Source organism: Mustela erminea, chromosome 17 (assembly GCF_009829155.1).
Source record: "Mustela erminea isolate mMusErm1 chromosome 17, mMusErm1.Pri, whole genome shotgun sequence".
NCBI lineage: Eukaryota > Metazoa > Chordata > Mammalia > Carnivora > Mustelidae > Mustela > Mustela erminea.
In genome coordinates this window covers 31,856,816-31,879,192 of record NC_045630.1, presented here as the reverse complement: position 1 = coordinate 31,879,192, position 22,377 = coordinate 31,856,816, and the positions used below count along the sequence as shown (strand labels likewise).

The 22,377-nt window shown below is 52.9% G+C and overlaps 1 long non-coding RNA gene across 2 annotated transcripts; it reads left to right on the top strand.

The window, feature by feature from the left end:
• Positions 1–360: 360 nt before the first annotated feature.
• LOC116576526 lies at positions 361–20,352 on the top strand. 2 transcript variants are annotated; one of them, XR_004280193.1, is made up of 3 exons: positions 361–428; positions 14,768–14,980; positions 20,186–20,352. It is a non-coding gene; the product is annotated as an uncharacterized LOC116576526 (long non-coding RNA). The 2 variants fall into 2 exon arrangements; XR_004280194.1 differs by lacking the exon at positions 361–428 and adding an exon at positions 4,873–4,882.
• The last annotated feature ends 2,025 nt before the right edge of the window (positions 20,353–22,377 follow it).

The window sequence follows — 22,377 nt, the reverse complement described above, 5'->3', positions numbered from 1 at the left end:
GTCCCCCGCCGGCCGGCCCCGCGGTCCTCGACCTGGTCAGCAGGCTACCACCGCCTGCCTCTGGGTAACATACCGTGCTTCTGAGTTGCAGTGATCCTGGAAACACTGTCATCCCGCCTCTCTCCAGCCCCCTGCGGACACGGGGACCGGGGACATGGGGAGCAGACCAGGGTGATGGAGGGGCCCAGGCTTCTAGCCGTACTGCTCTGGGACCTCAGTTTACCAGTCCAGGTCCTTCTCAAATTACATTTGGATAGCCTTTCAGAGTTTTCAGAGAAGTTAGGGGTCTTTGCTTCCCTGCCCCCCCACCCCCAGAGGTTCAAGACAGACAAGGTAATTCCAGATCTCTCTTTTTTACATATAGTAACAAGGCTCTGGAAGCTGATGCAATTTCCTGAAGGAGACGTGTCCCTGAGGTGCTAGAACAGGTAGCTGCCACTGGGTACACCAGCCCATAAGCCCCATGAGTGATTGCATGTGGATTGGTTTTCCTCATGCAGACTTGAGGCCAGAGCTTCTTTCGTGCCCAGCCCGTCCTATTTGCCAGCTAATGAGACCAATTGTAGGCTCCATAAAAAAATTAAACAGCAGCTGCTTCATTTCTTCTTCTCCAACTTTGAAATCATGATGACCTCGTTTGTAGGCAGCTCCAGCTAGGGCTTTTGGGGCCTGTAGCGCCCAGGAACCCTGAAATGTAAGCATAGTCCTGCTGTGTTTTCGGGTTGGCCAGAGTGAAATATTCTGAGCACTGGCATTCCCAACCCGAACCAGTCACCATGTTCATGAAGCACGGGATGCCTGCTCAGCCTGGTAGCTCTAATTAATAATGCCGTTCAGGTAGGGGAAGCACCTGCAGCTTTTCTTTGGAATACTAGCAAGGAGGTGGAAGGAGCAGGTGATGTGAGCCGGGGGAAGATTAGCCAGATGCGGAATCCCAGACCCCAGATGCTGCTGTTTTAGCAACGGTTCCAGAGGAACAGTGCAAGCCTTAGGTTCACCTCCGTCCTCAGTGCAGTTCCTCCCACTTTGTTCTGGGGTCTGGCCTATGACAACAGTATGGACTGCATCTTGGCACTAGGAAGGAAAGCCTAGTTCGCTTCTGTATCGTAGAGGTTTGGGGAGCTTATAAAATTTTGCAAGAAAAATAATAACAAACCCTGAGCTCTTTCTGAGTCAACAAACACCTGCTTGCATTTTTTCCCCCTTTGTGTTCATCTGAAATTACTGTGTTCCCACCCGGACTGTTCACAAACCCCCACCATCCCTGCGGTAATACAGTAAGGCAGCATTTCACGCTGTGGGTGAGGGTGGAAATCTGTGATGAACGGGGTGTCTTTCGATGCCCTTTAGTGAGTGTGATGTTTTTGAAAGCAAGGCTGCTCATTAGCAAGCCCAGGCTGAGCGGAACAGCCTGCATCATGTGGAGCACTTCCCTTCATCCTCCCAGGTAGTGTTGTGCTGAGATCAGAGAGACTGATGTTTGTTTTGGGAAGGGGTGGTGTTCCATTAGCCCGGATTCTTCTCCGTCTCCTTTCTTCCCCAGCTAACCCCACTGACAGCATATTTATAACACAGTTTCAGAAATTTAGTAATTCGGATAGGATGTAACAGTTCATTCTCGATGTCGGCCAGACAGCACTTTTATCCCCGGCATCCATCTGTTTTGCTCTCGTGGTCTCCCAGTGCCTGCCCCGCCTGCGGCCATCGGTTTTCAGCGTGCAGGACCCCATCCCGGAATGAGACCTGTCAACCACGCCCATGGCATCTCAGTGCCCGTGGCCAGGGGACGCTCCCTATAAACCTGCGGAGGCCCGGGGAGCTGAGTCAGCACCACTCCCCCAGTGGGGAGATGATTTAGGGATACCACTAGAGGGAGGTATGTGGTCTGCAGGCACCTGGGTAGATTTACTACCCGCCAACACAGAGCCTGTCCTCGTATGTGCTGCCTCGGGAGAGCCCATTTCACTCTGTCCATCTCTGAGACAGTGACTTTGCCAAGATCCCCTTGGGCCAGCTCTTACCCACCCCAGTCCGATACTCCCTTCCCACCAGGGTTCGTTAAAACATAACGTGGGCTTCTTGATTATAAGCGTTCATCATAGAGAATTTGGAAAACACAGAAATGCATAAAGAAGACTATAAAAGTTGCTCATCAGTCCTGAATCCCAAATAACACAGGTCCTATTGGGCATCTGTCTTTCTCTTCTACACACACGTGTGCTTTTTGTATGTTAAAAACAAGGATCATGATGTGTATGCTATTTTGTGGTTTTTTAAATTAACTATGCAGGGAATTGTCTCATAATCACCCACATTTAATGATCAGAAGATCTTGAGAGCCTTGCGTGGTGTGAACGGATCACTAGCGACGATGGAGGTTTGGGGGCCTGCTGTGTGGGGGCTCCTGGGGAAGTGCTGTGGGGCCGACAGGCTTGTGAGGGTTCCCGGGAGGAGGGTGATAGGGAGCACACTGGCTTGCTGTAGCGAGGCCGGAGCATCACAGCTGGCCAGCCGTGCTGAAGGAACAGTTGCGGGGTGCCGCTGAGGTCAGATCTGAATTGCTGCCCTCCCCATTTGCAGAACGGCACCAACCCAGGGCCTGCCCGCCCCCGGAGATGGGGGCGCCTTGCAGGACCCCAGGACTCCCTGAAGTAGAACACAGCCTTTTCCTGCCTGCACCCGAGAACGTTCCCCTCCATCTCTCCACCACCGGGCCCCGAGGGAGGCCCTCCCCTCCCTTTCAGGCACTCCTGGTGCTGGAGCTCTTGTGTGGATGGGTTTAGAACTTGGCGGTCAGACGTTGGGGGTGTGATGAGAAAGATCACATGGGGAACCCCGATTTCCTGTGTTTCATGAAGGACAAATAAGATCAGAAAAGCCTGCCTGTCAAAGATCTGTTGGGCTCAGACGCAAACACCAGTTATTGGTTGGGTACCTCTTGTGCTCGGGGATGCCTTTCACCTGACTCTGGTGTATCTTGGAGTAGCTGCCATGGGGGTCGACTCCTTCTCACTTGCGCCAGACGTCTGTACTGGGGATGAGGCTCTGCGGGGAACAGAGGGCCCAGATGTGGCAGATTCCTGCATTTTTCTAGATTAAATGTGACATCCTCAGAGCCACTCACTGCCTGGCTGGGCAGGCATCCACAGTGCTTCCATGGTCCTTGGGCCAGGCAGCCACCTGGGGTTCCTGTGGTGCTGGCAGGGAGAACCCTGGGTTGTCCATCCTTGGCGGCTGCCATGTTGCCTTCTGGGGTTGCCCAGGCCCGTGTCGTAGGCCTGGCTCCTCCTGGAGGGCTCAGCCTGCATCCCCCAAAGCTGATCATGATGCCAGGCCTGCTTCCCTGGCCCCTACATGCCCCTGTTCCCCCAGCTGTCCCTGGGACAGAGGCAGCTGGTGAAGGGTAGACAGCATAGGGCAAGGTGCAAAAGGAAGGAGTGGTCCACACGCGGGTGTGGGGACCTGTGGGACGGTGAGGGTGTGTGTACCCTGCCACCTCCTTGTTTTCGTTTTACCCTGCAGCCCTGTTGACCTGTGGCAGGAAGCTGTTTAAGGCCGGCCTTGCCCTTCATGCTTGGAGGTGGCTGATGGAGGGACAGAGCATCAGAAAGGTCATGTGTCTGCATCTTTCAGTCAGAAAAGAATGACAGAGTGGCGGTCTATGCGAGTTTGTTGGAACCAATTCATGTTGTCATCCTAACCCAGAGGACAGCCTTCTATTCAACGCCCTGACCCCTGTGTGTATTGTTGGAGGTCAGTTTTGGCAGTGGCCGGAGGTACAGATTCATTGGTCAGGGTGCCCATTGTTGGGGGTGCCACACCGTGGCCTCCCCGATCAGATGCAGACCTGGGCCCCCTCATTCAGAGCTTTGTCAGTCTGCACACTCCGTTAAACTTTTTGGTCTCAGATTTCTCAGCTATAAAATGAGGGAAATTATTTTGGGTGAATTTTAAGATTCCTTCCAGCAAGAACATTCTGTAAATTGTGTGTAGTTAAAAAGCTTCAGCTGATACCTACATACATATTATTTTGTAGTTTTCAAAATATTTTTTAAAGATTTTATTTATCAGAGAGTGAGCACGCACACGCACGAGCACAGGGAGGGGCAGGCAGAGGGAGAGCCAGGCTCCCCATGGAGCAGGGAGCCTGACGTGGGACTCAATCCCAGGACCCCAGGATCATGACCTGAGCCCAAGGCAGACATTTAACCAACGGCCACCCAGGCGCCCCCCCCACCCCCTGTCATTTTCAACTTACTAATCAGCTTTGTAATTTATCCACGTGTTTGTGGGATGCCGTCAGCTAATAACCCCGAGGTTTATGTCAATGATGAGGTGTGAGTGCCCCATCTCCGGTTGATAGAAGAGGCCCTCGGGTTATTCTGATGGGTGGTTTTCTATAGGAAGGCTTGTTCTGTTTCTCCATGCTGGGATGCAGTCTGGAGTAATTCTGTCGTGTTGGTCACACATTTATGGAGCAGTATTGAAACTGGAGTGGAAAGCGTGTTAGGCATTGGCACTGTTATCGGTTTTGTAGGAGCTGAAACCGAGTGAGAGGGTTTTTGAATAATTGGGTAATCAAAGCGAATTAAATCAAGAGGGGGAAAATATCAGTTTTGGCATCAGATGGAGAGAGTGACAACTTCCACATCTGTGGTCTTTATGCATTTTAATCAAGTCTAAATTATGCTATTAAGATTTACTTTTGCTGCATTTACTTAGATGCTGTGACACAGCTGACTTTGTATTCATCTCTGGATACTTCTCGAAACGGGGAAGCATTCTCACGGTTTCCAGGGGAAGAGTTGCTTCCCTGTGGAGTGCCGGGTGTGGGCTGGGGCCTGGCAGGCGCCATGTCCCCAGGCCACAGGGGCTTCGGGCGGTGGGTGTGACTCTTCTGTGATCAGCAGCCCACCATGCTGGGACACAGAAGCAGCTCCATGGTCACGCGCCTGGTCTGGCTTTTTGGCCTTGTGGCTGTGTTCCCCAGGGGGATCCTGCTTTTTCAGTGAAGTCTCTTTAGCTTAATAAATAGTAGCAGTGATCAGTGTTCCTTTATTCCAGATGTTTGTTAAATATGTAAAGGGAGGCCGTGTTGAACTGTGGCACGATGATATGCCATATTCACAGACAAAATTAACTTAGACGGCTTTGATTGCCTTTGTTGCATTTTTTATCTTGTATCAGAAAATCTGTCCCAAACCCATTCTTGACTCAAGTGCTTTCTGCATGTGTTCTGTTTGGTTTCCATCTGACTCGCTGGTCCCCAGGAGCATGCCCATCGTTGTGCCCAGGCCGGGGAGCCTGACTGCCATCTCGTGCTGCCCACCGCCCTCTGCTCCAAGTCTGGCTCATGAGATACAGAAGGCCAACTCCAGGGCTTTGTGTGACTCTTGACTTTCCTGAGGACAGCATTCTGGGAGTATTTGTTGTCCTTCTGACGCTCGACAGCCAAAATTTGCAGACATCTCTAGGGCAATTTCAGAAGAGTCCGAATATTTTTGGAAATGAAGGTGGTTCTAGGAAATCTGGCGATTGCCCTTTGTGAAGTGAGATGTTTTTGTTCTTGAGGGAACTGGTTGAATATTAATGATGTTAACATATTAGTGACATTATCTATGCTTGTTGTGAACTTACCATGTGCTGGTTGTCATGCTACTTATATCTGTCAGTAGCTCTAGAAGCAGAGCTGTGACGCAGAGAGGTGAAGTAACTTACCTGAGAGCACACAGCTAGAAGAATGGCTGGGTCAGGCTACAGAGCGCACAGCCTCCCTCCACAACCTGGAGTGTCTATGTTATTTAAGGAAATTTATGTGTGCATATAGAATGACAGGGTAGGGTATGTTTAAAGCAGGGTCTTTCAAACCTTTTTTGCCTGTGAACTGTGGAAACAAATCTAGTTACCACTGCAGATTAACAACTAATAAAACCATACGAAAGAGTTCTCCCCCTTACTGTGTGGAATGTACTCTGATTTTTTCTCTTTACTTTGTTTCCCAAAAGTGCCTGTTGTGACCCTTAAAATCTATTTTGTGACTTTCTGTGAGTCTGTGACCTGCAGATCAGAAACTCTAGTCAGTCCTCGATGTAAGCTCACTTTCCAGGGTCGATGGGGGGTGGTGGGCTCACATGGTTTGTTGAGTGAATGCCTGTTGGCAGCTTTCCCCCAGTGCCTGGCACTGGATGTTGACCCAGTGAGTGTGTATATAGGTTATAATAACCCCTCCTCTCCTCCTTCCCTTTTCCTTTTAAAAACAAAGAGCTGAAATTTCGGCCAAACATGGGTATCATCTGGACTGGAAGACAGAAGGTCAAGAACCACTTAATAATGATTTTGTTGCGGAAATATGGGTTATAAGTGAATTTTTATAAAGCAAATTCCATTTTCACATTCATTTTAATTATAATTTTAACAGTGTTAAATTTTAATTTGCTGTTTTTCCTGCTTTCCAACTCCTGTGAGGGTCTTCTGTGGCCCACCTGACTTTTGGCAAGGTGGTAGGCCCAGGGTGGGCTCAGCTCCCCAGTCCCCAGTAGCCCGGGGCCACCTTGCTCGGTCCTTCCAACACTCCGTGGAAGATGTCTGTCATCAGTGGCGGGGGGGGGGGGGGGCGGGGTCCCTCCAAGTGTCCGAGGCTGACCCTACCGAGGATGGGCCTCCCAAATGTGTAGATGGTGATTGGTAGGCTCTGTACAGCTTGTGTGCACAACAAGTAGGTGGCTGGAAACTTCTGGCAAGTGCGTGGTTCCGGGTTCCCCGACCACCATCTGTGTAGGGCATTGCACTTGAGAAGTTTGGTGTTGAGGGTTGATTTATTTGCTGGTTAGGTTTTGCCTGATGTCATTTCCTCAGCATTGTCTCTGTGACTCTTGTCATTGGTAATGCCTTGTTTTAGACACACCCCCAGCTCTGGTGGCTTCTGGAATAAGGCGGGTTCTCCATACACACCTGCATTGGAATAATCAGTAAAGGCCACATGGAGATGGGATTTCTGTGGCAGAGGGAAGCCCAAGGGGGCGTCTGTGGTGGTACGGAGGTGGTTGGAGGCATCCCTTGCCCGCAGGCCCTGAGGACCTGCCTAGTGGCTTCATGTTGGTGCTTATAGCTCCACAAGTTAGGTGCCTAAGTTTCCAGGGTCTTTAAACTTAGGAAAGGTGTTCCGAGGGTCTTCCCCTGACATGACGGGAGGAAGGGCTCCTCCCTGGCTGAGACACAGCCATGTCGCACTCATTAGCATCTCAGAGACTTTGTCCCCCTCACTGGTGAGGAGAAGAAGCAGAAACTGTGCAGGAGGAGCCAGGTATGTTCGGATCCGCCAGACGGAAGCCGTCGTATTGCTTGGAGGGACTCTCTGGTTTACGCACGGTCACTGGGCTGCCCTGCCTTTACTCCGGGCCACCAAGGGCGGGAGTCCGGCGCCTTGCCTGGCTGCTTCTGGGTCAGGAGCTGCTCCCTGGGCCCCAAGCTACGAGGCTCTCATCGCCCAGGTCGTCCATACTGTACTGTTGTCGTGGGGGCTCCATGGCCGGCTTCCCCAAGTTGGCATGTGTCAGGTCACGCAAAAGGTTCCCCAGCCCCGTCTCCCTGAGACGGTGCACCAGGAGGTGTCAGGGTGGGGGAACCATGAGGATTCTTTTCTGTGTGGTGATGAACCCTTCCCCACAGCTGTTTGTTCAGTCCTTTCTGAACAGGTATGGAGACACCAAAGCGTTGACAAATTGTCCTTTCCCTTGAAGCGCTTGCAAAGTCGTGACGATGTGAGCCCCCGCTGCATGAAAGGCCTGCTGGGGCAGCAGTGGGAGTGGCTGTGAGCCCCAGGCCAGATGGCCCCAGTGACCGGACTGGCCCCCCCACCCCCAGCGTCCTCTCCAGGGTGCGGCAGGGCTCAGACCCCGGCCTGTCGGTGGTCCCATGCCCACCAGGGGGGCAGACTGTGAGTGTGGGGGGCTCCGGAATCTGGCTCAGATGTGCAGACATGTGAGCTTCACCTTGGCAGGAATGCCCTTTTCTTACCCGCCCCAGGACCCTCTCCCCAAGTCAGAGCATACAAAATCAATTTCTCTGTCTCTATTCTGTTCCTTCCTCCAAAGACTCACCCAGCAGTTTACAGAGAAATGGAAACCACCCCGACTTCTAAATTGATTTGGCTGCATTTGATACAGTCTTCCTTCCTCGAATATGACTTTTCAGTTATAATAAGCCCAAAGATTGCTTTTCACACCGCTTTTATTTTTATGGTTCTTTCCAGCGACTCTTATGTTGCTCACAGTAAAAAGGTCTGGTGGGTTTCAACAGACTCCAAAGTCCCCAGACCTGAGGGCTCAAACCCTCATAATGAGCCTCAGGTTGGGACGATTTCTCTGGGGTGAAGAACCCACATTCCTGTCACTGCCCCTGCTTTTAGTCGGAAGGAAAGGGAGAGAGGAGATCTCACCTTCTGCCCGGAAGCCAAACCCAAATTACATTCCTACCTCTGACCTCTCGGGCGGTCACAGATGCCAGGGTCTAGGAGGGTATCCCAGGCTGGGATTCTGGGATGGGCTTGTAGACCCAGGCACCCAGCGCTGCCCCACCGTGCAGACTGCTTCCCGGGACTTGGGTCCAGAGAGAAATAGTGTCTCCTGGGGTGTGGGGACGGCTGGCATTCATGTCTTTTCCTCTTTTTTTTTTTTTTAAAGATTTTATTTATTTATTTGACAGAGAGAGATCACAAGTAGGCAGAGAGGCAGGCAGAGAGAGAGGAGGAAGCAGGCTCCCTGCTGAGCAGAGAGCCCCACGCGGGACTCGATCCCAGGACTCTGAGATCATGACCCGAGCCGAAGGTAGCGGCCCAACCCACTGAGCCACCCAGGCGCCTCTTTAAAGTGCCTGTGTATCTTTAGGAAGACTGCATGTGTCTGGGCTCTCCAGAGAACACAGGGCCAAGGAGGAGCACTAGCTCCTTCTCTGGCACACATGCACACATGCACACACGCACCCGCACATACCCAGGGACCGGCTGACCCAGGGTGCAGGATGGGAAGTCCAAGTTCCGCTTGGTGAGCCGGAGGCCCAGGAGGGCTGCTGATGTGCGCTCCAGCCTGTGTCTGAGTCTGAAGGCAGGAGGACTGATGTGTCAGCCCGAGTATGCAGACAGAGAGAAAGAAGTCTTTCTTACTCAATCTTTACTTCTATTCAGGTCACAAGATTAGATGAGGCCCACCCGCGTCAGGGAGGGCAGTCTGCTTTACTCAGTCTACTGACTCCAGTGGTGATCTTATCCGGAAGCACCCCGCAGACACACCGAGAATACTGTGGGACCAAATGTCTGGGTACCCCAGGCCCAGTTAAGTTGACATATGTGAAATGTCTCTTGTACATACGTGTTGTGTTCTGGATTGAATTTAGGAGGAACTGTTAGGGGATACTCTCTCCGGGACTTACTAAAATGGGATCTTCCCTTTTCCTTCCACGTCCCCCAAAAGAAACATTAGAAATCATCCTGTGAACTCTGTTTCCTTCCTAAGATGTGGCTGCTGGATTGTAAAGCAGAATTTGGAGCCCAGGTGGGCCGGTTCCCAGAGCCAGACCCTCTGAGCAGGCCAACTACCCTCGCATGGGTGTGCGTCTGGTGAATGGATCCGCATGTTACAGGAAATGCCAGAGCAGCCTGTGGAGACGTGGCTGAGGCTGGGGACTGACACTGACCCTCCAGGGTACTTTGAAGAGTGGCATATGGAGCTCTGGCAAGACATGGAAAATGGTGGTCTTGCTTGATGGGATGAGGTGTCCAGAGTGAACCGAGGGCTCTTCTTACACCATCCCTCTTTCTTTCTTTCTTTCTTTCTTTCTTTCTTTCTTTCTTTCTTTCTTTTTAAATTTATTTGACAGACAGAGATCACAAGTAGGCAGAGAGGCAGGCAGAGAGAGAGGGGGAAGCAGGCTCTCTGCGGAGCAGAGAGCCTGATGCGGGGCTCAGTCCCAGGACTCTGGGATCATGACCTGAGCTGAAGGCAGAGGCTTTAATCCACTGAGCCACCCAGGTGCCCCACTACCCCACTTTCTGACGGCTGTCTCTTCACTCCTGTCTGTGGCTGGGCCTGGCCAGTGGCATCTTGAGTCTTGGACTGTCTGGATGCAGAGATACAGAAGCTAACTGTGGTCCCTTGTAGGCAGGGGATGGGAGCAGGGAAGGAATAAATAAGAAGAGCACAGAGCTGGGTCCCTGAGGAAATTCCTCTGTCCTCACAGCATAGTTTTCCTATTTATAGTGAGAACAGGAGTCATTCTGATGGATCCAGGGCTGGCACCCACAGAGGCTCAGCACTCACCTGAGAGGGTTATCTCTCCTCTCCTGGAGAATGGCTCTCTGCCTGGGGCAGGGGGTGTGACAAGCTGAAGGTTTGTGCCTGTGATTGATGATCACCGTGGCTCATTTGTTAGTGGGTGTGACTGCCCAAAGAGTGTGTGTTTGAGAGAGAAACACATGACTCAGTCCAGTCCCAACCCAGACCCACCTCTGGCCCTATGTTGCAGAGGGCAGAGGGGGGCGTTCTGTGCAGGTATGGATGGGAAGAAGGTTGTAAAAAAATTAAGGAATTCAGTCCACTCAGGGTGGAAGAAGGGAGGGGGTAAGAAGGTGTAGGAGAAAGCCTGTCTGTGCTAGGGGAGAGCACTTAGTGCCTCCCTCATCGGTGAAATCCATCCGTCCACCATCCATCCATCCATCCATCCATCCACCCACCATCCATCTATCCCCCAGCCATCCGTCTACCCACCTACCCATCCATTCACCCTCCATCATCCCCCATCCACCCATCCGTCATTGATCCGTCCATCCATCCATTCACCCACCCACCAACCCGCCCGTCCATCATCCCCCCATCCACCATCTGTCTGTCTTCTCACCCACCCTACTCATCCGTCTACCATCCTCCATCCATCCATCCATCCCCTCATCCCCCCCACCCATCCATCCACCTACCCGTCCATCCATCCTCCACCGTCCCCTCATCCAACATCCTCCATCCATTCATCCACCCATCCATCTATCCATGCATCCACCCTCCTCCCACCCGCCCACCCACCCATCCATCCTCCAGCCATGCTCCACCCATCCATCCACCCATCCATCCTCCCTCCCTCCCGCTATCCTTCCCTCCTTCCCTCTCACCCTCCCTCTCTCTGTCCTGCATTAGCAGCGCCTGTGGCACGCTGGAAGTGAAGGATAAGACATGGTTCTCCAACCCCAGGAGTTCACAGCCCAGTGGCAGAGGCTGTGAGGCAGAGCACAACACTGCCAGTGTGAAGGGTGCTCTAGGAGAGCTGGGCACAGGTGTCTTGATGGGAAGAGAGGCTCCTGGTCATACTTTGCAGAGGGAGGGATCGCTCCCGGGGAGGTACCCATGAGCTAGTCCCAGAGGGTGGATACACCATGGGGACCACCCTTTCCTCAGTGGGGGTTCTGAAAAACCCTTTCTTGTCTTAGTGGAAGTCAAGGCCCTCCTATAGGGCTGGGTCCTCTCTCCACCACATACCTGCTTCCCCATCTGCTACTCATTTGCAGTCTTTCTTTCTCCCTGCTGTGTGGACATGGGTTCAGATCTCTTTCACTCTCAATTTTTAATATGGTAACAGGAAAGTCCCTCCCTTGGCCCTAATGCAGGGATGGCTTATGCCCTGTGATCTTCTGTCCCCATGCATCACTATGAATGGGCAGTGCACATTTGCTGCAGCCTCCCCCTGACACATGGGGAGGCAGGCTCCCCCAGGCCAGTCCAGTCCTGTAGCTGTCCCGGATCCTTCCTCTGCAGCAAGTGGCTGCATATTGTGCCTTTGCCCAGCCGCCTGCCCTGGTGGCTGAGACACCTCCCCTTGCCTCTGTAGCCTTGCTCAGGCCATCTTGTGTTCTCATGCCCCTAGTGCCCGCTTCTGTCTGAGGCATGTGTCATCCTCTCTCTGTGTTTGTTCCCAGGAGGCTGTCCAGCTGTGCCTTCAGCTGCCACCTTTGTACATTCATGCAGCTCAGGACATCATGGCTTCAACTTGGCTCTCCAGCTGGTCTCCCCCACCTGGCCTCCGTGTCCTGAGGTCTTAGACTCATCGTATCCACCTGCTACACTGGGACTGGTCCCCAGGGCGGTCTTTACCACGTCCCCTCTCTCTGTGTGCAGGCTCAGCGCCCACACCTGGCAGCTGTCCTCGACGCCTCTCTTAACCCCTTCACCTCCCCTCAGCCGCTGTCCCTTTGGTATCTGAATTCATGCATCTGGGTCCTTAGTATCTCCTGCAGCCTTGAGACTCCACATAGCTCAACTACTGGCCCTCTCAGGAGCCAGACTGGCTGCTCAGAGCTGTTTGGAGAGCTTTCCAGGAGGACAGCCCTTCCCCCACCCACCCAGAGAGTGCCTAGTCTGTGGGTCTGCCTTTCACAAACCATCTTGCAGATCCTGGTGCAGCTGGAGTCCGGGAGGCATTTCTGATGGTCTTTCTGCCTCCTGAGGGCTCAGTGCAAGTCCGTCCACTGCCTGGGTGTGAAGGGGCTGAGATACCGATCTGCTCTCAGTCATGCCTTTGTTCAAGTCTCAGTCTCTGGGGTTAATATCCAAAGTATACGAAGAAGTCACACAACACCCAAAGAATAAATAATACAGTCAAGATATGGGCAGAAAACATGAACAGACATTTCTCCAAGGAAGACGTCCAAATGGTCAACACACACATGAAAAAATTTTCAACATCGCTCAGCATCAGGGAAGTACAAATCAAAACCACAGAGAGAGAGTACCTCACACCAGACAGAATGCCTAAAATTAACAAGTCAGGAAACGACAGATATTGGCAAGGATGCAGAGAAAGGGGATCCCTCCTGCATTGTTGGTGGGAATGCAAGCTGGTGTAGGCATTCTGGAAAACAGTATGGAGGTTCCTTAAGCTGTTAAAAATAGAGCTATCTGATAATCCAGCAATTGTGCTACTAGGTATTTACCTAAAGCAAATGACAACACTAATTCAAAAAGATAACTTGCACCCCGATGTTCATGGCAGCATTATCTACAGTAGCCAGGGTATGGAAGCAAGGCAAGTGTCCACTGATGGGTGAATGGATAATGAAGGTGTGGTATATACAGAGCAGAATATTACTCAGCCATCAATTCTGGAATGAAATCTTGTCATTTGCAAGGACATGGATGGAGCTAAGGGGGTATTATGTTAAGTGACATAGTCAATCCGAGAAGAAATACTTTATGATTTTGTGGTATCTCAAACGCAAAACAAGAGGAGAAGCAGAGCCCTGAGTACAGAGAACAGACTGGTGGTCGTGGAGGGGAGGGAAGAGCGGGATGGCCAGTGGGGAGAGGGACGTCCGGTTTCCAGGAATGGGATGAATAAGTCCCAGGAGGGGCGGCACAGCACGGGAACACAGTCAGTGCTGTTGCCACAGTGAAGTGAGGTGGTGATAAGATGGCAGCCATGCTCATGTGACCGCAGTGTAACGCACACACTTGTTGCACCACTGTGTTGTGTGCCTGACACTAACATCACAGCTTGTGTCCCCTGCACCTAAAACAACCAAAACAGCACAATAGTCTCCACTCCTTCACATCTCTGCTGCCTGCATCAAGTCCCAGCCCTGGGCCCACATGCGGCGGTCAGGGTCCGTCTCCAGCTCTCCCTTCGTTGTCCCTGGGGCTCCTGCTAGAAGGGTTCTGCCCGGCCTGGCAGAGCCGTCCCTTATCCTGGGATTGAGCTCTACCGTCCGCACTCCACTGGTCCCCGCAGGACCGTCCTCCCTCTGGCTGGCTCCCTGGGGGCCTCAGCCCTCCCCTGCACCCTGCATGTATCCCAGCCCCCTGGGGCTACCCTAAGGGTGTCAGACTCTGGGGGCTGACGTTGACCAGCCCCCGCGGAGGGGGCACCTACACTCTGCTGCAAACTGAAGACATGAAGCCAGCCATGTTCCTGCTCTCCACCCCCAGCAGTGCTGATCCCGGCCCCTCCTTGGGTCATCTGTGGACCTCAGGATGCCCAGCCTGCTCTGTGGATCCACGTTGCTTCCACATAGCCCAGCTTTCGAGGGTCACCCCTTCCCATGTGGGGTGACTGTGGAGTCTGTGGGAGTCTGTGGGCCTTTGCTCCTCCCTGGGACATGCATGGGGGTGGTGGGGCAGCGGCGGATTCTGAGGGTCACAAAGATGAACAGGTGACTCGTCCTTGGAGGGCTCCGAGTTCAGCACCCGTGGCGGTTGAGCTCTAGTTGGAGCACAGAATGGGAGGCTGGGAGGTTAGGAAGGTACCCAGATCCTCGGGAAGTCCGGATGAGGCCTGGCGGGTGGGGCCAGGGTGAGGGCCGGGGAGGAGACGAGTGTTGGTGGCTCAGGCCTGTCCTGTGAGAATGCCAGCCCTGCCAGTCCTACATCCTTGGTTCTGTCCCTGAAATGTCGTCTGGCCTGCTGGGTGGCTCAGAGTCCATGCCTCCTCCCCGACCCTCCCGCCTCACCCCCCTGCAGCGTCTTGCACAGCGTCGTTCCCTGTGTGGCTTCCTTCTCCCCTGCTCCTCCCCGAGCCTCCATGAAGGGCTGTTGTCGGCCGGGGGCTGGAGGACGCTCCGGGCGCTGTTCGAAGCAAGAAGCCAGTGTGGCACACAGCAGAATGCGGACATTCTGGGCTGACTGGAGTGGCTAGGTGTTCGCGGTGTGTGACAGTGTCCGTCACGGATGCAGGAAGGCTCCCAGCCTCTGAAGCACATATTTAGAGGCTCCTTTTCTTCTCTCTGTCAGTGTAGGGTTCGATGACCTTCCGGTGTGTGCTGACCCAGGTGTCCCTGAGAACGGCTTCAGGACACCCGGTGGAGGGCTTTTCCTTGAAAGGTCTGTCACCCAGTTTCACTGCCAAGACGGGTTCACGCTCCAGGGCCCTACAAAGAGGCTGTGTGTGAGACATCTCAATGGAACCCTCGGCTGGATCCCCAATGATAAGCCCTTCTGTGCACAAGAAGGTAAAGTGCCCCCCTCGTCCGTGGAGGCTGCTCGTGGTGCTGTGGGGACCAGCCGCGCCAGCCCAGGGGCCCACCCCACATGCTGGCGGGAGAGCATTGTGGCCAGGCTGGGGGCAAAGGAGGCTCGGTTTCACAAGTCACCGTGTCCCTCCTCTACCGCAATGATGACCCAGGTCCTGGTTTCTGTCGAGGCAGGAGAGCAGCTCAGGTCACACCAGGGGTGCTCACTGCTGCGTCCCTAGCCAGCCGCGCACTCCCAGCCCCGGTGCCTGAGAAAGCAGAATACGTGCTGCTCAGACTTGCCCGTGGAGGCAGGGACGTGTGGTACTCGGGAGATCCACTCAGTCACTGTCGCGTCTGTTCCAGGCGGGGTTTGATAGGGAGACAGGGCGGCACAGTGGGCATTTGTTTCCAGCAGTTACCCTATGGTCTCTCGTCATGGCGAGGTATCTGCCTACCTCTGGCAAGCGTGGCGGTGTCTGCTCTGTGTGGTTCATGCTGCGTGGGTGTGTGTGAGTCTAGAACACTGCTCAGAGGTTACCTGGCGGCGGGCAGGGGGCTGACTGTCTCCTCGGCAGGTTGGGCTGACGCAGGGGAGGCAGTGCCGGAGTGGGCAAGGGCTCCGTCTCTCTGCCCACCACCCCTGACCGTGGGTGTGGACGGAGCTTTCCTGACCTTGACAGCTCACTGTTTCTCGGACTTAGCATAGACTGTGTTTATGGAAGTCTTCGAAGCACCGAACTCGACTGTCACAGCATAGGCAAAGGCTTCCCCAAGCTGAGAGCATGCGTGGTCTCTGCTTTTATTTTCAAGGTCTTTTTTAAAAGAGTCAAAATGAAAACAAAGAACTAAAGTGAACTAAATCACACAGAGAAGGACAGGTGTGTGAGTGACAGGTGGAATCTCAACAACAAAACAAATGAACAAGTCAGAGAAGCGTTGGAACGAACATGGGAGTGGTGGCTGAGCAGGGCTGAGAGAGCTCCAGCTGTGAGGTGGGTCGCAGGAAGGAACATGCGCCCGGGAGTACTGTCTGAGGTACTGTGACCACGGTGTGTGGGGACAGACTGGGACACCCCTGGCGGCACTGTCGGACGTTCTGAAATATGGAATCACCGTGGTTACGCCTAAAAGCAAGAGGACATGGTTGGTCAACTATACTTTAATTAACAGTGGTCAGCGTCACCATTCAGAACGGGTGCTGTGGGCCTCGGGTGGATGCTGTGTAGGGAAGGTGGCTCCCTGTGTTGCAGGTAGGAGTCTGTGTCACGTGATACAGACGCTTCTCTATATTTATTGAGACAGGCGTGTGGTTTTTCCTCTTTAACTTTGCAGCCTTGCAGGTTACACAAGCTTTCTCTTGAAAATCAAAACAAATTTGGAAAAGGATTTTAGAAATAAATGAATATTTTCTGCTATGCGCAGCCCATGCAGGCTGTGGTTTCCATAAGGTTTCAGTAATGGAAAGCTTATTTGGTTTTGTAGATCGACTTCCCTGATAAATCCTTTGGCCCAAGATACTCAGCATTTAAAACCCAGACAGGCTCAGGAACATATCAGGAATAGTAGAACACGCAGGCTCCTGAGAATATTGCCTAGAGACAAAGGCCTTCTATTGTTTATTCATCCTGGGAAACAGAGAGCTTATCTAAAAGACAACCTCTAGCCAGTCCTGTCCTAACTACCTAATGAAGTATGCCCCAACTTATAAGGCCTTCATCTCCCCTTGCTCACTGTGTCTCAGACACATGGACCCTCCTGTGTCTGTGTGTTTAAAAGATTTTATTTATTATTTATATGTCAGAGAGAGAGCGTGCAGGAGCAGAGGGAGAATTAGACACTGTACTGAGCCAGGAGCCCGATGCGGGACTTGATCCCAGGACCCTGGGACTGAGCCAGCCAGGTGTCCCCCTCCTGTGTGTTTTTCAGGACACTCGTGTTCTCCTGGCTTTTGCACTTACTCTCCCTCTGCCTGAAGCTGCCTTCTCCCAGACCTGCTCGATAAGGCCACCTTGCCATGTGGCCCTGCATCATAAACATTATCTCCTCAGGGTGCCTATCCCATGCACCCAGATGCCAGGGGCCCCTGGTAGGTCCCTGTGACCTCAGCACCTGTTCCTCCTCATGCGAGCGGCAATGACTGCATGTTAGTCTCTACCTCGCAGATTTACTAACTTGTTAACGGCCTTCTCCATGCAGCGAGGGTATTATTCCTAACTCTCCGTGCCCAGCGCTTGCGGCTGGGTGCTCAGCGAGTCACCAGTGGACGGATGGATGGTTGGATGGATGAATACCGGGCGTTATAAATGCAGGGGTAAACAAAATCCAACAGCATCCTTTACAGCGAGGCTTCCAGCACCTTTCCTGTGTGGATATGAATGCTGTGTCTCCAGGGTGGATTACGGGGTTACGTTCCTAGAAACACTTTTTAGGGAGAATGGGTGTCAGAGTTGGCACTTGAAGGAATCAGATTCATGTTCACATATAACTGGCATTTAAAAAGGCCAGTAAATATTGGTCGTGGTATGTATTCTTAGTACTTTGCCTTTTCTGCTCCTTAGGACTCTGCTCTGTGCTAACTAATGTCATTGAATAATTTGTTCTTAGGTATAACTGTGTAATATCACCTTAATATCCCCTCTTTGACTTGTTTCTTTTAAATCCCCTATTACACGAGCAGGACTCAGATGCAGCGATGCAGTGGTCTGGGGAGAAAGGATGTCTCAAAGTGGAAGCTTTGCACACTCTCAGTTGTATCCCCAAAGTGCCCGTTTGTGTCTGCCTGTGTCGGGTTTGATCACATCCCCACTCCTGCCAGAGTCAGATACCGATGGAGCTTTATCTGTCATCCTTGGTAACGGCATTTTTGGAGCGGCTTTTAAACATTCTTGCGGCTGACGGGATGCACTCATACTGTAGGAAATTTCTCTTATTTCTGTTTGAAACGTCAGAACTGATGAAGATTATATGTATTCGTTTTTGGGCACTAAAGATCCTGGCTTATCTGTTTCCATAGACATGAAGTGCATAGTCACGTCCGGCTAAGGATGGCCTCGCTGGGCCAGGCTCGTCTTCCAATCTCCCCTCCTCTGGTTGGGGGGTCAGGCGCCAGACGCCAAGGGTAGGATCATAGCTCAGCTTTGGGGGGCCGACTTCTGTGAAGCTACAGCTGGTCTGTTTTGTTCTGTCCTTTATCTGGGCCACAGCCCTCCTGGCCTCCTGGCCATAGCTCCGGTGCCTGCTCCCAGCTCCCTGGTCAGTGCGAGTCTCTGTTCCATAGCAGCCAGTCCCCATGGTGACTCCATCATGAGCAGAACTTGGGAGGCCGTAGTGCCCTGGGATCCTTGGGCCATGTGCCCCGTGGCGGCCCCCAGCTCCTGGCTGTGGACAGAGGCATCTGGTCAGGAGTTCAGGGCACTCTGTGTGAGTGACTGCTGCTTCTGCTCAGCCAGCGACCACACACTCACGGGCCGCAGTGTCCCTTCTGTCCACTGGCTTTACTCACTGACGCTGGCTGCCTGCTAAGGACCTGGGTCAGCTCCCGGGGAAGTCGGAAGCCAGTCAGGGGAACGGTGGCTTTGTCGCGTAAATCAGCACCATGGGGTCAGTTGGCAGCTGGGGTTTTACAGAGGGGCGCCTGGATAAAGGTGTTTTTATTTGCTCTGAGTAATGCCTGCGTTAGCACTACTAAGAAACGTGATTCCCCGTTTCCATTAAGAAGGCAGCAGTGGTGCCAAGTTGTCACTTGCCTTGTGACTCCAGTCAGGATCCTTCTGGCATTGACTTTGGGGGAATTTGTCTATTCTGGTAGAAGAATTATTGGTTAAACGTGAGAGGTTGGAAACCCCTTTCCACAGTTTGAACCTCAAAAATGAGAGGTCGAACTAGAACCACAACAGTTTTCCTTCACGGACGCTTCCTGCTGAAATTTGCAGACAGAGGGTTGATGGGGTTGTCCCGGGGCTCCATGGCCGCACTTCCTCGACATTTCTTTGCCAGCCACGTGCGGAGTCCCGGAGTGCCAAGGGCATGTGGGAGAATGCAGGGGTGCAGTCCCTGTTCTCCAGCTAATCTGGAGATGAAGGCAGATGCCACACCCAAGCTTTGACTTTGAATGACCCCGGGAAGAGGTCATTCTGTTTTCTAGAGTCTGTTGTCAGATTCTTCATTGGTCCCTGTAAACCCAGCCCCAACCCTACATCAAAACTCCTGGGATGTGCTTTTAAACCCACCTGTATTCCCGGCCATGGGCTGCTTAGGTCCCTTCCCTCCGCAGCCTCAGGACTCCTGGGCTCAGGCCTCAGAGCCAACAGTTCATGGTCAAGTCTCCCACCATTCCAACCGTATGGTTGATTCAGAAGGCTTTCGGGAGTGGCTGAGAAACCCAGTCTTACAGCATTGAGATACTCTTGGAGAAAGTTTCTGTGATTGTCGAAATGCTGTTCTTGGATTTTGCTTCATTTTTAAAACTTGCGAAGCTTGGAGCGCAACCCCTCTGTACGCCTCCGGGGATGGCTGCACAAGGTTATGCGGGGACACACGCGGAATTGGGAGGAGACCGTGTTCGAAGTGGAGGGTTATAATTCATCCACTGTATTTTATCTCTTAATCACCTTCTGTGTGGACTTCCTGTTCCTGCGCCCCTGATGCTGGGCTACAGACCCTTTCCGAGTCTGTATTCTGCTCCCACCTGCTTCCAGGAAGCAGGTCACCTACCTGTGGGGGCCTGTGTGGTGTTGGCGGTTGCATGTTCTTCCATGTTATTACCCGCGTGGAGCAGATCCGGTAGAAGGGAGGTGCCGGCCAGTGTGGCCCCAGCTTGTCCCCCACTGTTCTGCAAGGCCTTTTTTTCTTCTGCCAAGGCTTTTCTTCTGCCCCAAGGCAGAGGCGGTGGGCTGGGTGGGACCACCTAGCGGGTCATTATGAGCCCCCAGCTCTGTCCTTCCTCTCTTATTTCCAGAATCGCCTGAGGCTCCACTGCGAGGTGTGAAGGGTTCCAGGCTGGAGGTGAAGCTCCTTTCATGGCTGGATTGGGACATCTTGTCCTCAGTCCCCTCCAGACCAGGGGCTAGCAGTCCCTGTGCGAGGGCCTTTTATCACAGGGAAGCCTGAGGCCAGGTCCGAAAAGAAGAGCTTTGTGCCAAGCTGGGAAGCACAACAGGCTGAAATTTAAAAAAATAACGTGTCCTTTTTACACCTTTGCAGATTGCCGTATCCCTCAAATCGACGATGCTGAGATTCATACCAGGACATACAGACACGGAGACAAGCTGATCGTCACCTGTCACGAGGGATTCAAGATCCGCTACCCTGATCTGTACAACGTGGTTTCTCTGTGCCGTGATGACGGGACGTGGGACAACCTGCCGCTCTGTCAGGGTAGGGGCGCGGGCTGGGAGCACGTGCGCGTCTCTCCACTGGGACGTGGAGGGAAGCAGGGCCCACCGGCTCTGGCCTTGGCATCCGCACACCCTCCCTGCGGTCCCCACCAGCCCCTCGTGCCCACCGTGAGAGCCCAGACCAGAAGAGCCCTTGTTCTTGAGCATGTTGACTTCTCCTTCACACCGAGAACCAAAAGTCTTTTAAGAAATAGGCATTTTGTAACCAGGCTGTGAGCACGATGATGAACTATGGCATTTTTAATGAAAACAGCAGAACGTTTATACTTATTTCAGTGGTGGTGAGGGTAGATTAAAGGAGCATCTTACAGAGGCTATTTTTTCTTAACGTTATCCATTTTTATAATGCATGAGGAGCAGAAAAATAATCAAATTCAGATTTTATCCAAACTACACAGTAAATAAGAATCCTCTTGCCTTTTTAACATTTGCCTGGGCCAACATGGAGGACCCTGTTTGTGAAAATAAGTCCTCGCGTGCACATTAATTCTGATTTTATTTTCTTGACATGTGACTTGAAAGTCAGTGCATAATTCATTCTTCGGGGAGGAGGCTTGTTTGCGCCGGAGCCTTGGCTTGTTCCGGTCGAGACGAATGCTAGCGCTGGGCTCTAGGTCATGGCTGGCAGGCTCTGATATTACTCTGCATGCCCCGGGGTCGGAAATGAATTATTTCCTTCTGTGAGGGCTTAAGAGTCATACATGGCCCTTTGCAGAAACAAAGGCTCTGGATCGGGAGGACCAAGGGCGGCCAGGCCACCCCTTTGTGAGCTTCTCTGCTCAAACTCCCTGTGCCACGTGGCCTGCACAGATGACATTTCCAGGGATACATGTGCTCTGGGGGCACTTCTCGGGAGGCTGTGGAGAGTTGTCGCGTGATCTGAGGTTGGGCTGAATATTCACGTGAACATTACCAACCACTGGTCCCTTTCCTTCCCGGGGCCAAGAACGCTCCCTCGGATGCCAGCCCCCTCTGCGTTCATGAATCCCGCATCCCCCGCTGTCCCCTGTTCTCCTGCCCTTTCTAGAGGTTTCTTCCTCTTAGGTCTTGCAAATTCCGTGCACCTATTTACGAGTTCTTTTGGTCCCTATTATTTCTTAAGAAATGCCCGAGGGTGGCATCCTCATCAGGGGCTCAGGTGTGGCCTCCTGCTCTGCTCTGTCCACCACCCTGCGCTTGCATCTCAGAGCGTCGCCCAGAGCCGGCTGGCTGCTCTTGGAAGGTGCCCTTCCCCGGATAGCACCGTCACCCACACCACCCTCCCTCAGGGCATGTCCCCTGGTCTGTGCCCTGACCTCATCTCCATGCAGAGGCAGGTAGGGGCCTGGCTGCCCAAGCAGTGACTGCCCAACATGGCATGGGCGTGAGGGGTCTGGCGGCATTAGATGGCCTGACACCTCGGAGCGCCAGGGGGAGCCTGACTGGCCCTTAGCATGACGTCTCGTCCTGTGGCTTTTCTTTGCATTTCCAGATCCGGGGGAGAGAGCCTGACAAGCTGGCTCGCCATTGCCTGGAAGTGTAAATAGAGGTTGCACCAAGCTATTGTGTCAAAGCCTGGTGTCTGCTGCCATGCTTGGGATGAGCTGTCCCCAGCCAAGGAGCATGTCTCTCTTTCCCTGGTTTACTACCGCAGTTACAACCCCTTCTGGCTTCTTTTGGGGCAGGCAAGCAGGCGAGCATGTTCCAAGGCCATGTTTTCCTTGGGAACTTTGTGTTTTGGAGAGCAGTGTCCAGACGCACCTGCTGTTCACTGTGGGTCTGTCCGTTTTATATTCAGGGGACTCCAGCTTCTCTGTGGAAGTGGCCAGGAATGACACTCCTTCTTGGGAGGAGCCGCAGGCACAGTCCCTTGTGCCAGCTCATTTGAACAGCACTTAGGGACTCTGATACGGTCAGTTGTTCATGTTGACGTGCTTGTCTTACTTTTCTCAGTCACGGATTCTGTTTATTCCTGAGTCCCAATCTCCCCCTCCTCCCCGACACTTCACTTTTCCTGTG